Genomic DNA, 8973 nt, shown 5'->3' on the forward strand with positions numbered 1-8973 from the left:
TTTATCAACTAATATTCATCATGAAAACATTTTTTTATTGTTAGCCATGACGACCTTACTCAAATTTCGGGACGAAATTTCTTTAACGGGTAGGTACTGTAGTGACCCGGGAATTTCCGACCAAATTTAAACTTAAGCTTTATATGATTTCAATACGATAAGCAAAGTCTGAAAAGTTATGTCACTAAAAATTTTTTTGAAATAGGTTACATAGAACCATTTGACCTTTCACTATTCCTGACGATTCACGAACAATTATGTGTAAATATATATGTAAATATATATATATACATATAAATACTATACATAAGTAATGTTATGTATATTGTAAATAATAGATATCAAAGATTCAATATATGATAGTTTGTAAAAATGATACAATTAACAAATTGTATTATAGTAGTTATATTAAAATCATTGTTATTAATTTCATAATTATTATTGTTAATATTAATATTAATTAATCATAGTATTAAGAATAGTATAGTATATATTTATAAAAATCTAATATGTATAAGTTATTATTATACTATTAAGATCATTAATAATATTAACATAATTATTACAACTAGTAATATTATTAATATCATTTATAAGACTATTAATATCATTGCTATTATTAATAATCAAGTTTATCAAAAACTATCATTATGATTAATAATAATAATCCTATCATATTATTATTTATCAAACTTTTATCAATAATATCATTATTACCAATAAAAATTAGTATTAATATTATTATTCTGTTATCAAAATTAACAATAATCAGTATATTATTATCTAATAAATAATAGAAATACTTTTATAAAAAAAAATTATGTTTTATAAATAAAAATCGTATATAAATATAAAGCAGGAATCAAATTAGTTTTACATCACCATCCTGTTGTATCAAACTTTTATATTTTGTCTTCAACCAATTTCCAGTCTATATCAAATTCAAACACATCCAAATGCTGTTGTGAGTCTCAATCTACTTTATAATTTTTTTTTTCTCTTCTGTACCTGTTTGAACAAATCCTGTGATCTCATTTGGTAGTATTAAACGATCCATTCTTGTGTTATGCAATTCATTCAATCTTCTATTATTCAATATAAAATATATATTCTGATCATCTACCTTAAATTAGTCAGATATTTTTTTTTAAAAGAAACCCAGGAACGTACCCTGTCCTTGTTTCATATTTTCAAAATCAGAGTCCGAATCAAATTTGAAAAATGTATAAATGCAGTTTCGTTAGGAATTATATACTTAAACTATCTTCAAAATATCAAGTTCCAATTCTTTATATCAAGAACAAATTTTTGAGTCAAAGTTTTGAAATAAAAGTCAACTGAATTGTTCATCGCGAAATTCAAATTCAATTTGATGTTTTAGGATCAATTGATGATCTAGAAAGTTTCCAGGTATGTTTTTCTACCTAACTCATGTTATAATTTTTGTCCAAAACAGTCTCGAATTCGATATTTGATTTTGAGTTCATATTCTTGAATTTTAAAATAGCAAAAACTCGAATTCAAATTTCATTTAAAAATCTATAAATATAGTTGTGTTAGGATTACTATAAACAATCTTTCTGCAAAACTAGAGGTTCCAATTCGTAAAATTGAATAAGAATTTTGAGGTCAAACTTTTTTGTAAAAAGTCAATCAAATTGTTCTTCATAAAAATTCGTTTGCTAGTTAGTTTTTCAGGATCAACTGATGATCCTAATACATTCTAATAAGGATTTATAAAATCTTTCATGAAGAGGTCGAAGTCTCAAAACAATCGAATTGCGAAATCAATATTTGGATTTTTTTTTTCTTCGCGTACTGCAGCAGGCAGCTGCCACTGCCGCTGTTTGTTTTAATTTTTTTTTTTGTGTAATCCAATTAGCCACACTCGAATCCTTCTGTTTTCATTTTAAACATATCCCAAATTGTTTTGCTGTTATGATATCAATTATGGATTCAGTCATTAGAACTTTGAAGGAGGGAATATAGACAGATAATAGATACGGTTTAAGTATAAACGAGTTTGAGATTAAATCAGAAATGAGTGATCAGCTGGATGGTTCGGTGTTGGTGCGGGTGGGTGAGAGGTCTCGGGTTCGAGCCCCGGCATGTGCTATTATTTTTAGGAAAGCTTATAAGAGGGGTATACACTTTTATATTCTCTCAATTTCATTATTGTTATTATTATTATTATTATTATTATTATTATTATTATTATTATTATTATTATTATTATTATTATTATTATTATTATTATTATTATCAATTATTGTATTTATTATTATGGTAACATAAATACTATGGTTTATATTATAATCACTTTTGATTAAGTAACACTAGTAAATATTGTTAATGTTATTATTAGTATTGATCTAAGTATTATTATAATTAGGATTATTATTAGTTATTGTTATTATTACTATGATAATGATAATGATAATGATAATTGTTATTACCTCTATTATAATAGATGTATCAATATCATTGATCATCCTAAGAGTATTATCATTATCGTCAATATTAGTATAAGTACTATAACTATTAATATTATTATTATTACCAGTAAAAGAATTAACTATCAAATGTTATTATTATTATTATAACTATAGTTGCAATTATAACTATTATTACTATTATGGTTAAGTTAATTATTAGCATTACTATGATAATGTAATTACATATTATTATCATTAAAATGAATATTATTATGATCATAACTATAATTATTATCATTATTAGTATTCATATTAAGATTATTATTATTTTTACAACTAATATTATTATAAGTATTATTATTAGAATTATCATTTAGGTTAGTATTGGTATCATTATAAAAATTATTATTATTACCAGATTAATAATGTATATTATCACTATTATAAGTATTATCATTACTATTAAATTTTTCATTTGAAGCTACTATCAGTATTATAAGACTTAATAATAAAACTATCATAATATCACCATTAATAGAATTATTAAATATTATTTTCCTTAATATTAATATGAGTATTATCATTATCTTTATTTTTTTTTCCATTACAAATATTATCTTAGTATAATTATAATTACTAATTTCAACAAACAAATGATAATCATATAAAAGTATATTTAACTTAAATATATTAATATTTTCATTTAAAATGAATACATTTAATTAAATAATAAAATATATATATATATATATATAAGTTATTAAAACAAAAATTATATCACTAATAATAATAATAATTATATATATATATATATATATATATATATATATATATATATATATATATATATATATATATATATATATATATATATATATATATATATATATATATATATATATATATATATATATATATTCGATTACAATTACATATATTAATGAATATATAAATGTTATAGGTTCGTGAATCCGAGGCCAACCCTGCATTGTTCAATATAGTCATATGTATTTTTACTACAAAATACATTAGGTGAGTTTCATTATTCCCTTTTTAAATATTTTCGCAATATATATTTTTGGGACTGAGAATACATGCGCTGTTTTTATAACTGTTTTACGAAATAGACACAAGTAATTGAAACTACATTATATGGTTGAATGATCAAAATTGAATATGCCCCTTTTTATTAAGTCTGGTAATCTAAGAATTAGGGAACAGACACCCTAATTGACGCGAACTCTAAAGATAGATCTATCGGGCCCAACAAGCCCCATCCAAAGTACCGGATGCTTTAGTACTTCGAAATTTATATCATGTCCAATGGAGGATCCCGGAATGATGGGGATATTCTTATATAGATATTGTGAATGTCGGTTACCAGGTGTTCAATCCATATGAATGATTTTTGTCTCTATGTATGGGACGTATGTTTATGAGAAATATGAAATCTTGTGGTCTATTAAATTGATGGAAATGATTATTTATGTTAAACTAATGAACTCACCAACCTTTTGGTTGACACTTTAAAGCATGTTTATTCTCAGGTACGAAAGAAATCTTCCGCTGTGTATTTGCTCATTTTAAAGATATTACTTGGAGTCATTCATGACATATTTCAAAAGACGTTGCATTCGAGTCGTCGAGTTCGTCAAGGTTATTATTAAGTTAATTATAGTTAGATATATTATGAAATGGTATACATGCCGTCAACTTTCAATGTAATGAAAGATTGTCTTTTCAAAAACGAATGCAATGTTTGTAAAATGTATCATATGGAGGTCAAGTACCTCGCGATGTAATCAACTGTTGTGAATCGTTTATAATCGATATGGACTTCGTCCGGATGGATTAGGATGGGTCTCTACAACTCATATAGACATGAGTACTGCCTATCATCCACAAACTGATGGGCAAAGTGAAAGGACGATACAAACGCATGAAGACATGCTATGAGCATGTGTTATTGATTTCGGAAACACTTGGGATCGACACCTAACGTTAGCAGAATTTTCCTACAACAATAGTTATCATTCTAATATTGAGATGGCACCATTTGAGGCACTTTATGATAGAAAGTGCAGGTCTCTGATTTGTTGGAATGAAGTGGGGGATAGACAGATTACGGGTCTGGAGATAATACAAGAAACTACCGAGAAAATCATCCAAATTCAACAACGGTTGAAAACCGCCCAGAGTCGATAAAAGAGCTACGCGGACAGTAAAAGAAAAGATATAGAGTTTGAAATTGGAAAATGGTCATGCTTAAGGTTTCACCTTGGAAAGGCGTTGTTCGATTTGGTAAATGGGGGAAACTAAATCCAAGGTACATTGGACCATTCAAGATTATAGATCGTGTCGGACAAGTAGCTTACCAACTGGAGCTACCTCAACAACTCGTGGCTGTACATAATGAAATGTCCCGTTCTTATTGATTAAAAACGTTCCATATTAATTGATTTCGTTGCGAGGTTTTGACCTCTATATGAGACGTTTTTCAAAGACTGCATTCATTTTAAAACAAACCATAGCCTTTATTTCATAAATAAAGGTTTAAAAAGCTTTACGTAGATTATCAAATAATGATAATCTAAAATATCCTGTTTACACACGACCATTACATAATGGTTTACAATACAATTATGTTAGATCGAAATCAGTTTCTTGAATGCAGTTTTTACACAATATCATACAAACATGGACTCCAAATCTTGTCCTTATTTTAGTATGCAACAGCGGAAGCTCTTAGTATTCACCTGAGAATAAACATGCTTTAAACGTCAACAAAAATGTTGGTGAGTTATAGGTTTAACCTATATATATCAAATCGTAACAATAGACCACAAGATTTCATATTTCAATACACATCCCATACATAGAGATAAAAATCATTCATATGGTGAACACCTGGTAACCGACATTAACAAGATGCATATATAAGAATATCCCCATCATTCCGGGACACCCTTCGGATATGATATAATTTCGAAGTACTAAAGCATCCGGTACTTTGGATGGGGTTTGTTAGGCCCAATAGATCTATCTTTAGGATTCACGTCAATTAGGGTGTCTGTTCCCTAATTCTTAGATTACCAGACTTAATAAAAAGGGGCATATTCGATTTCGATAATTCAACCATAGAATGTAGTTTCACGTACTTGTGTCTATTTTGTAAATCATTTATAAAACCTGCATGTATTCTCATCCCAAAAATATTAGATTTTAAAAGTGGGACTATAACTCACTTTCACAGATTTTTACTTCGTCGGGAAGTAAGACTTGGCCACTGGTTGATTCACGAACCTATAACAATATATACATATATATCAAAGTATGTTCAAAATATATTTACAACACTTTTAATATATTTTGATGTTTTAAGTTTATTAAGTCAGCTGTCCTCGTTAGTAACCTACAACTAGTTGTCCACAGTTAGATGTACAGAAATAAATCGATAAATATTATCTTGAATCAATCCACGACCCAGTATATACGTATCTCAGTATTGATCACAACTCAAACTATATATATTTTGGAATCAACCTCAACCCTGTATAGCTAACTCCAACATTCACATATAGAGTGTCTATGGTATCTCAAGATTACATAATATACAATACAAGTTGATTAAGTTATGGTTGGAATAGATTTGTTACCAATTTTCACGTAGCTAAAATGAGAAAAATTATCCAATCTTGTTTTACCCATAACTTCTTCATTTTGAATCCGTTTTGAGTGAATCAAATTGCTATGGTTTCATATTGAACTATATTTTATGAATCTAAACAGAAAAAGTATAGGTTTATAGTCATAAAAATAAGTTACAAGTCATTTTTGTAAAGGTAGTCATTTTAGTCGAAAGAACGACGTCTAGATGACCATTTTAGAAAACATACTTCCACTTTGAGTTTAACCATAATTTTTGGATATAGTTTCATGTTCATAATAAAAATCATTTTCCCAGAATAACAACTTTTAAATCAAAGTTTATCATAGTTTTTAATTAACTAACCCAAAACAGCCCGCGGTGTTACTACGACGGCGTAAATCCGGTTTTACGGTGTTTTTCGTGTTTCCAGGTTTTAAATCATTAAGTTAGCATATCATATAGATATAGAACATGTGTTTAGTTGATTTTAAAAGTCAAGTTAGAAGGATTAACTTTTATTTGCGAACAAGTTTAGAATTAACTAAACTATGTTCTAGTGATTACAAGTTTAAACCTTCGAATAAGATAGCTTTATATGTATGAATCGAATGATGTTATGAACATCATTACTACCTCAAGTTCCTTGGATAAACCTACTAGAAATGAGAAAAATAGATCTAGCTTCAAAGGATCCTTGGATGGCTTGAAAGTTCTTGAAGCAGAATCATGACACGAAAACAATTTCAAGTAAGATTTCCACTCGAAATAAGATTGTTATAGTTATAGAAATTGAATTAAAGTTTGAATATGATTATTACCTTGAATTAGAAAGATAACCTACTGTAAGTAACAAAGGTTTCTTGATCTTGGATGATTACTTGGAATGGATTTAGAACACTTGGAAGTAAACTTGCAATCTTGGAAGTATTCTTGATTTTATGAAACTAGAACTTTTGGAATTTATGAAGAACACTTAGAACTTGAAGATAGAACTTGAGAGAGATCAATTAGATGAAGAAAATTGAAGAATGAAAGTGTTTGTAGGTGTTTTTGGTCGTTGGTGTATGGATTAGATATAAAGGATATGTAATTTTGTTTTCATGTAAATAAGTCATGAATGATTACTCATATTTTTGTAATTTTATGAGATATTTCATGCTAGTTGCCAAATGATGGTTCCCACATGTGTTAGGTGACTCACATGGGCTGCTAAGAGCTGATCATTGGAGTGTATATACCAATAGTACATACATCTAAAAGCTGTGTATTGTACGAGTACGAATACGAGTGCATACAAGTAGAATTGTTGATGAAACTGAACGAGGATGTAATTGTAAGCATTTTTGTTAAGTAGAAGTATTTTAATAAGTGTCTTGAAGTCTTTCAAAAGTGTATGAATACATATTAAAACACTACATGTATATACATTTTAACTGAGTCGTTAAGTCATCGTTAGTCGTTACATGTAAATGTTGTTTTGAAACCTTTAGGTTAACGATCTTGTTGAATGTTGTTAACCCATTGTTTATTATAACAAATGAGATGTTAAATTGTTATATTATCATGATATTATGATATATAATATATCTTAGTATGATATATATACAGTTAAATGTCGTTACAACGATAATCGTTACATATATGTCTCGTTTCGAAATCATTAAGTTAGTAGTCTTATTTTTACATATGTATTTCATTGTTAATACACTTAATAATATATTTACTTATCATTTAACATAATTAACCAAGTGTATCAATATCTTAATATGATTCATATGTACCTAGTAAGACGTTGTTATGACGATAATCGTTATATATATCGTTTTCGAGTTTCTTAAATTAATAGTCTCATTTTTATGTATATAACTCATTGTTAAAATACCTAATGAGATACATACTTATAATAAAATCATGTTAACTATATATATATAACCATATATATGTCATCGTATAGTTTTTACAAGTTTTAACGTTCGTGAATCACCGGTCAACTTGGGTGGTCAATTGTCTATATGAAACCTATTTCAATTAATCAAGTCTTAACAAGTTTGATTGCTTAACATGTTGGAAACACTTAATCATGTAAATAACAATTTCATTTAATATATATATATAAACATGGAAAAGTTTGGGTCACTACAGTACCTACCCGTTAAATAAATTTCGTCCCGAAATTTTAAGCAGTTGGAGGTGTTGACGTATCTTCTGGAAATAAATGCGGGTATTTCTTCTTCATCTGATCTTCATGCTCCCAGGTGAACTCGGGTCCTCTACGAGCATTCCATCGAACCTTAACAATCGGTATCTTGTTTTGTTTAAGTCTCTTAACCTCACGATCCATTATTTCGACGGGTTCTTCAATGAATTGAAGTTTTTCATTGATTTGGATTTCGTCCAACGGAATAGTGAGATCTTCTTTAGCAAAACATTTCTTCAAATTTGAGACATGGAAAGTGTTATGTACAGCCGCAATTTGTTGAGGTAGCTCCAGTTGGTAAGCTACTGGTCCGACACGATCTATAATCTTGAATGGTCCAATGTACCTTGGATTTAGTTTCCCCCGTTTACCAAATCGAACAACGCCTTTCCAAGGTGAAACCTTAAGCATGACCATTTCTCCAATTTCAAACTCTATATCTTTTCTTTTACTGTCCGCGTAGCTCTTTTGTCGACTCTGGGCGGTTTTCAATCTTTGTTGAATTTGGATGATCTTTTCGGTAGTTTCTTGTATTATCTCCGGACCCGTAATCTGTCTATCCCCCACTTCACTCCAACAAATCAGAGACCTGCACTTTCTACCATAAAGTGCTTCAAACGGCACCATCTCAATGCTTGAATGGTAGCTGTTATTGTAGGAAAATTCTGCTAACGGTAGATGTCGATCCCAGC

Source organism: Rutidosis leptorrhynchoides, chromosome 3 (assembly GCF_046630445.1).
Source record: "Rutidosis leptorrhynchoides isolate AG116_Rl617_1_P2 chromosome 3, CSIRO_AGI_Rlap_v1, whole genome shotgun sequence".
Taxonomy (NCBI): Eukaryota; Viridiplantae; Streptophyta; class Magnoliopsida; order Asterales; family Asteraceae; genus Rutidosis; species Rutidosis leptorrhynchoides.